Source organism: Haemaphysalis longicornis, unplaced genomic scaffold (genome assembly GCF_048455015.1).
Source record: "Haemaphysalis longicornis isolate Haplotype H1 unplaced genomic scaffold, Haemaphysalis longicornis Haplotype H1 scaffold_8, whole genome shotgun sequence".
NCBI lineage: Eukaryota > Metazoa > Arthropoda > Arachnida > Ixodida > Ixodidae > Haemaphysalis > Haemaphysalis longicornis.
This window is the reverse complement of record NW_027526445.1, coordinates 104,304,118-104,312,589: the sequence shown is the minus strand read 5'-3', so window position 1 is coordinate 104,312,589 and position 8,472 is coordinate 104,304,118.

Here is an 8,472-nt window from a genome sequence, read left to right as displayed (position 1 = left end):
GGGCAGCGAGTGTCCCGACTAATTTGGTCCAGTATGGCGGCTTCTCGAGCGCATTTACAGGGCGCAGGAAAAAGTTATGGCTGCACCTACCTTTCCTGAGATAAACTCGTCTAAGAATCTGCCAAAGGAGACAGGAGTAACGAGCTTAGGAGTCATTCCCAAGAAGAAAAAATAAAAAGACAGTGCGCAATCATACGGGTTTCTTGCGACGTAATTGTACTTTGGCTTGTCGTCAGGTGGAAAAACATGAAGAGGGAGATGTGTCAAGATGGGGCGGGGCCTTGAAGGATATTCCACCACTTTGGTCTCAGTGAAGTCGAGGAAGGGTGAGTTGAGTGTGTATTCACCGATGTCAACTGGAAGGACTGCACGGCTGAGTATGTTGAAGACGATGTATTGTATCCAATTAGTTCCGTACTTCGGGTATATAACGATAAAGATATCATGGTTCCACGGCTTGTTCCCATAGCTGGGCGGGTGTTTTCCTCACGGAAGAACTTGTGTCGTGGATGTCACGGTAAGTAAGACTCGATGTCCGTGGTGGTGTCCTCTTTTGATGAAAACGAAAACCATGGCAACAAAACTAAACACTCGAAAATGTTCAAAAAAAAGACAGTGCGTTGATGGAGGGAAAAAAGCACATAAAGAATAGAAAACCCTGTTTATCCCGTATCTGTTATTAACCACGCCAACTGCAAAATGAAAGCATTGATATTTGAGGAGCAGTGAATATCTATTGTCACCTAACGCTATGAAAACTGCCTAATTATAATGGCTGATTTCGGTATTTTTTTGTCATTACTCCTCTGAACTGATAGTGACCATATTACCAACCATGCGGGTTGTTTTTTACTTACGAACTCTATTCAAATGCAGTTCGTGGATGGTTGACTAGAAACTGCTATGGAAGCGTCAGAATGGGTAAACATAAACGTTTCCCTAAACCTTACGCGCAGTGTAGTACAAACTCCTTATCTTTGAACGAACATTCATTCCCGACCAATTGTGGTCCATAAACAATGGCCTGGGGATGCCACTAAAAAGTGCGGTTTCGAAGCCATATATTGAAAAGCCCAGAAAACAGCGTGGAAATTTTCGTTTCCATTCGAGCGGCACACTTCAATGCAGGGAAATGACAGCGACCATTTATTTTTTATATAAACAGCCTGTTATCGCTTATGAAAGCGTTATTGCATATCACGAAAGCATAAGACAAAAGCAAGCATCGATAACATTTCTAGCTGCAAAAAACAAACACACAAACAAAACACGCGCACATCAAGAAACAATGTCGACTACTCAAATAATACGTGGCAACAGATAACCTCTGACAAACATAAGAAAACAAATGAATTTAAACGGATAAAAGGGTCAAAAAATATCAATCGTTTAACATCAGTGCATGCACCAATATGTGCAAGCAGTTGATTTTAATTTTAGATTTAGATGACACCACCAAAGGTGAACGACGAAATACATTTGCGCGGGTTGCGTAGGTTTGCATGACACAATTGTATTATTCTTGCGAAGTCAACAACGTGGTCGTATTTACAGGTCGTTATCAATGTTTATATAACCATGCATATCCTAAAATTTTGCTTTTGTTATGTTGCTTTGTCACCTAGTTTTCAAAACCTGCACATTGCGTCAGTGTGGAAAGTCGATAACCGAGTCTGCTTCTTTTTTTGATAACTCAAATCCGGAGTCTAGCCTGTGAATTCCTATAAGTTCAGCTTTAACACCTTTTTTACGAGAACTCGAAAGTATGCCGGCGTGTTGCAAACCATGCCGCAAGAATATTTTTTATACATTAACATAACATCTTTCGTTGCGTTTTGCCGAGAACTGCAACATTATTAAAATCGCTTAACACAACAAAGAATTCCGTGCAATTCAGGAAGGAGCTTTCTTCTTAAGGAATATAGGCGTGCGGCATCAAGCTACTACCCGAGTTTGCAACAGACAAGAGAACCGTCGGAATTGAAAGGGACACTGAAGTGATTTGTAAACACTGCGGGATTACAGCGAAAATTGTAGTCCGTAGTCCATAGGCCATGTTTCGACCACTATAAGTGCGTTTCCGCGAATTGATGTAGTAGAGAAATCAATTCGAAAATGCTGTCCTCCTCTGTGCATCCTCGTCCATTTTCTCTGGCGTTTTCGTGTGTCGTCAGGAGGAAATGACTTGGCTTGACTGAGCTACTACACTGCGCGCCGACCTTCCGACAGAGTCAGTCGGCCAAGCGTGTAGTCCGCCAGCCGCCGACGGGTCGTCGGAATTCGTTAGCTCAGTTGAAAGTAAGTCACGACACATTTCTGAATTGAAGAGTGTGCCTCTCCTTACTTTGTTAGCTTGTACACTGTATCAAGCTCCAAGTCCAGGTCGGTCCACACAAGCGCTGCAGATGAGCACACGCAACGCTCTGCTTACTGCCACGCCAGTAAAAAAAATGTACGGCCACTTGAAGGCCCTAGAAGAGTCACCGAATTCAATATAGGTACTAAGGAAATTAAATCAACTGAAAGGTTTACCGTACAGCATAAAACTAGGGAGCCGGAATCACTTTCTTGCGATGGGTGAACAGGTACAGCGCTCAGCAGCACGACCACCATAAGCGAACGCTTCTCCGTCTAAGAAATGCAATTTTTGGACATGAAATATTGTGGAAATCGAGGGACGCTTACTGCACGAGCGCTGTACAACCCATAGGCTCCTAAGGTGCTCAAAATGCTAAAACCAAATAAAAGTGTAAACTGGTTATGCATTATGTATCTTATATTTCAAAAGACGGCCGCATGGCCCGTGGCCGAGTGGTATAGAGCGCTAGGTATGTTATTTTGCAAATCTCGAGTACGAATCACTGAGGATACATTTCTTTTTTTGTAAGTTGATTTTGCTTTCATTTTCGGCCGATTTGTTTCATACTGAGTTCAGCATTTTTTGGCCTTAACGTTCACTGCTGCACGAGCGAGTTCACAGAACTCCCGCAGACTGACGCTGAAGCGCTTGCGAGTTCTCGTTGCCGTGACCTTGCCATAAGCACCGACTGCTTGCGGGCACTGGGCAAAGTCAGAATCAGCAGACCCTTGGTCCGGTGCGAACACGCTTTTTACGATACATACATGAGTGAGGCAAGCGTCAAATATGGGGGGAAAGCGCATGGAATTCGAGCGTCTGCGGTGACGCGGAGGTCGTTCATCCACCGTGTAGGCCTCGGCTATAGTGACTGCTACGATTCCAAGTAGTCGTGGGAGGCTTAACTTAAGAATTTTACAGCCCACAACATGGCACAAGTGCGATATGGCGATTACTGGGACATCGAGAATGCCCATCCAACGATAACGACTGATGTCAAGCATGTTGCCTTAGAGAACCGAAACCGAAACTCGTTTGAATGCTACTCTTGGACATCGTACAATCACGGTGCACCTCCTCCCGACGTCACAGCCTTTAGTGGGTGCGGCCGCCGCTTACCGCTCATAGTAGTTTGTCTTCTTTCGGGCTTAATTAAATAATTACTTACTTATCAACCGGATAAACGATGAAAAGTGTGTTAATTTCAACCAGTCTGCTCAGTGCAAGCAAAACTGGGAGCTTGACAAATGATTTTCAGTGTCCCTTTAAGAAATGCTTCTCAATTGATAACATCAATTTTATGAATCAGGTAAATGAAGTATTCAAAGAATGCTTCCTCTGTAGATGAGAAAAAAAAGTTTTTTTTTGTGTATATACCGGTTTGACTCTTCAAGCATTGAAAAGTGAGAAATTAGAGGTCATACACTTAGTGCCTTAGACGACATTAAAAACAATGCACTGAAAGGGTGATTTTTTACAAGAACAGAGAAACGTTCGGGATCATGAAAGCAATCGTGGACACGATCCCTATACAACACTGTTTACGCCCTCACCAGAAGTAATATTAAGGAAGCGTGATCAAGGAAAGTTAAGGATATTAGAGAAAGAGAAAAATCTTAATTGGTGAAAAGGCGGGCTTTAGGCGTGTTGCGGAAAAGCGGGTATCAGATAAGATTTTGATGAAATGCGTCCCAGGACTGGAAGAGTCTTCATCTTGCCGTGAGTCTTCTGGGATGAGAAGGAGTCGTTTGGGCAGCGTTATAGCAAGAGGAAAGCAGACCGGTCATTCTATTCTGCTCGTAGTACACTGGTTGAGGAAGAACCCCTGAGTGCTCAAACAGAGCGATTAGGTTAAGTGAGGAGGTGTCCACAGAAGCAGGATTTATGTGTATTTAAGGATTGTCGGTGGGGAAGAGAAGCTTTGATGGCGAGTGTATTTGTGGAAAAATAATATAGGATGGTGCTGATCATCTTTGGTAGATCTTGGCAATTAGGTACAGCAGCTAAGGAGGCAAGAAATAAGAGGTGGAGGGTTCTTTTTCTTCTTATACCGGAATATCTGGACGTATGGAGATGATGAGGCGCCGAAAGATGGCGTCGGTCTATGGGTAACAGCGGAGATAGGGGTACCTGCACCGAAATTCTCCGGTGGAGATGGATGAACAGCGTGATTCCACAGAGAAAAGGTCTCTCCATGACCCTGTGGCCGATCTGAGTGCTCGAGTCCTTCCGGTGGAGCGCGGTTATCTGGTGAATGATCTCGTGGGTAAATCGGTTTGCGGTAGTGGCTTTGTTAATGGTTAATAATGCGTCAGTCAATTCAGTTGGGATGTTGATTTGATTTCAAATTAGGAACTCGAAACGGGTTTTAGTCGTATAAACCGTGGTTCGGTTGGAGTAACGAGTGGGATGTAATGCACATGGGTTCCATTATTGGATGGTTCATTCACACACGTCCAACGTGTGCTGAAATGAAATAGAGTCATCCTGGTATAAGTAAAAAAAATTGGTGCAGCTTGCTCTTGTGGTGCAAGCCGCGAGAAATTGCAGAGCGGGCAGCCCCTCTCCCTTCGTCTGAGGCGTGGCTGCTGCACCTGATAAAGATTTCCGAACTTGCATCTGAAATGTCTCCATGACCGGTAGGACCGGATTGCTTTGTCCACAGGCTTCCACATCTCTCATAAAGTGGAACCCGATACTATAACCGGCCGCAACCGATTTCGCTAACTCAGCGTAAACTGGCGGAGAGGAGATCACGCAAGGGATCCCGCCACGTGGGCTGGCCGGAGCTTCCTCGAGGGTGGAGTTGGACGATGCCGGGCGGTCGTCACGAGGCGCACGCTCACGTGTGCTCGGTATTTTATTTTGTGAGCCTCTCACGTGGCGCAAGCACACGCGGATGCCTACAATACGCAGGGCGCTACTCTCGAAACCCACGTTGAGGTGCACATGGTATTGTTGTCATTTTTTCGTTAGGAATGGCACAACCACGATCTTAAAGGAGTACTGACACGAAATTTCAAAGCTCAGATAACTATGTAAAACGCTTCCTTTTTATCAGGAGATATCTCCCAGCAAGTTTCAACAGCAACCGTTCAGCGAAACATATTTAAAATCCATTTTAATCTTCGCCCGCACGAGAAAGGCCAGAGCGGGTCGACGTGACATCATCTGCTACGCGCCCCAAACTGCCGACGTCGGGGCTCCCGTGACGAAGCCGACGCGCTGGCTGTGGTTGGCGCGCGCTGCTCGGGCGTGTGTACACGTCATGGTTTTGGGACTGACGTCATGCTGCCAGGGCCTGTGGGGACGGCGAAGACCTCAGCCGGTCTGGGCGCGCGCGTGCGCTCGCTCGCGCGCGCTTCCAGAGAGGCAGCAATACGGCAAGAATGGTGACGCCATGTGATACATGCTGTCATGGCGGCCGCTCGGCGTTTTTTTGTCGAAACCGAAACTGGCACGAATAAACGACGCCGTAAATGAATGTTTACGCTGCGCTCGACCGTCTAATCTGTCATTCTATGATTAGTGGGCTGGTAGGCACGCATAGCAGCGACAAAAACGTAACATAAAAATTTAGTGTCAGTACTCCTTTAAACCTAAAGCCCTGCTATTAATTTATGTGTGTCTTCCGGTAGTTGCGTTCATTTATTGGGGTCGGGGGGTTTCCTGTATGTTTGGCGAGAGTTACTCGAGAGGGGTTAGGAGCGAATCTAAGGAGAAAAGCGCAAAAAGGCAAATACAGACCGGGGATTTGAAGGACAGTGCAGTCCTTGTCGTCCTCGCTCTGTCTTTGAAGTTTTTGCGCTTTCCTGCTTAGATTACCTACAAACACGGCGTTTTCCGCATGATTGGGTTATGACAGGACGGAATAGGTTGATATATGATTCGGTGCATATAAATCAGTGAAAACTGGAGCAACTATAGTTGGTTATGCAAATGGTGTAGAGGAGCTGAAGCGATGGGTTGCTGTTGAGGATAATGAATGTCCCCAAATTTGCCTGATTTTTTTGGTAGGTAGGCGGGCATTTGAAAGCTTACTGGTACTTTTGCTCTTTACGTATATTTTTCCGTGGAGGGATTTAAGCAGCAGTGTGCACTTCAGTAAGGTGGATATGCTTAGGATGACTGGTAATGACTAGCAAAGTGGCTCTCTGTAATATGCCCAGTGTACACCAGTGCGTGCAATTAATATGGGAAACTTGACCCCGAAGGAATGGTTTACCGCAACTGCTCCTACCGGAGTTAGGTTTGTAGCTCCATAATAGTGAAAGGATAATACGTGAGCGACTTGCGGTTTGAGAACGACGCCAGTGGTGTCGTTAAGAGTGAGGCAAGGGAGTACCGGCAAAAAGTACTTTAGGAGATGCAGTCCGGGGGGTCCGGAGCATAGCTAAAGGCGACTACAAGGTAAAACTCAACGGAACTGTAAACAGACACGCAAAAAGCTTCACTTTCAGATTGGGGAATGAACATATTGACCAATTTGATATGTATTGCTTCACAAAGGTATCACTGTGATCCTAACCCCGGGAGAAAGATCTCTCTTAGAAAGATATTGCCGCGAACCATATATTGGGTTTGTTTATTTGTGTTTTGCTTTTACCGCCCGGCTGCGCCGGTCTGTGTTATCTCTGCGCCAAGGGAAGCGCGTGTTCCATTCTTTCTTTCTGTGCCGCATGTGTTATCTGTTGTGATAGGGAGAGCATTCCCATCTAACGTGAACAGCCCAGAATAGTCTTCTTGGATCTACTATGTTCTCGATGCGAATCGACGTTTCGAGAACCACGCGCGCCAAAAGATAAAAAGCCTGCAGTGCGGACGCCGGGGCATTCGATTCGACGACACTCGCCTGTGCAAGTCACTTTGTTGACCGCTGCTTCGCCGCCTCTGTATTCTTTTGAGTTGTTAGGGGAGCACAAGTTCGCTCCAATAAACGTGTTTCTCATTCAAGACAACTGCATCGTCCTTGTCTTCGTGACATCTGGTGGAGGTGCGGGGTATCGATCCCCGTACTATCGCGGTCACACTTAGTGGGAACACGGGAGCGCGTGGCGCGAGCTACTACTAGAGCATCCTAACGGCGCCGCGCGGAAACAGCACGCATGCGCGTTGTGAGGGTCCGGAGGGTACAGAGCTCATCGCGCGCATCGCGTCACCGGGCGGCAGAGCGTCGTCTGCTACATGCGAGCTGCCGGCGCTAAACGAGCACCAGATGTTGCCAGCTGCCGTGAGCCGCATTCGCAGGTATACGCAGCAATTTGTTGCTGGAAATCAAGATCAGATCGCCGTTCGTTCCTGAGATGCGCACGGCTATTCTGCCGTCTTGGCGTTCACAAGCAAGAATTTTCACCGCGAGCTGATGAATCTTTGATGCGTGACCACACTGGCTATGCGCGGCCACTGCGCGCATCGTCTGTGGGGATGTCATCTTTAAGGGAAGTTTTTTCTTTGTGGGCGTAAATATGTCCGAAACGCCGGTCATGATGAAATACGTTTTACGCCAGTGAGGTCGGGATCCACGCATATATATCTTTTGTGCGTGTTTTTACTTCATCAACAAACTTCGTTCGTCCTTGTTCCTTTCGCGCTCACTTACACGAAGCTGGCCTGGGTGTCGAAGGGAGCCGACCTCAATTAACGTCATCGAGAATGTTTGGGGTCGCATGAAAGTAGAAGTGAACCGGAACCCCATATCTTCGGCCGCTGAGGACGAGCTGTAGGCCGCAGTGCTCGCCGATTGGCAGCGGCTGGCAAGCGACACCTCACTTGTGACAGCGCTCTACGAGTCGCTTCCGTCAAGAATGTCTGCTGTCGTCGAAGTCAACGGCGACATGACGCACTACTAAGGGCGTATCAACTGGTTCCTTATTATTTTTAACGGCCCAGACCACCGTATTTCATTAAAAAAGCTTGAAATAAAGTGTTTCCTCGCCCATTTACTTTACAGCACCTTTGTTACTGGCATTACCATGCGAAATAATTTGCGCACTCGCGTCAGCGATAAGCCCGTCGCTGATACCTTTTCGCCTTGAAAAGCATACAAAATGTACTAACCTTCAAACAAAGTTCGTAAAGTTATGGTTCTGCCTATTGCGGAGCTCGCGGGGACAATT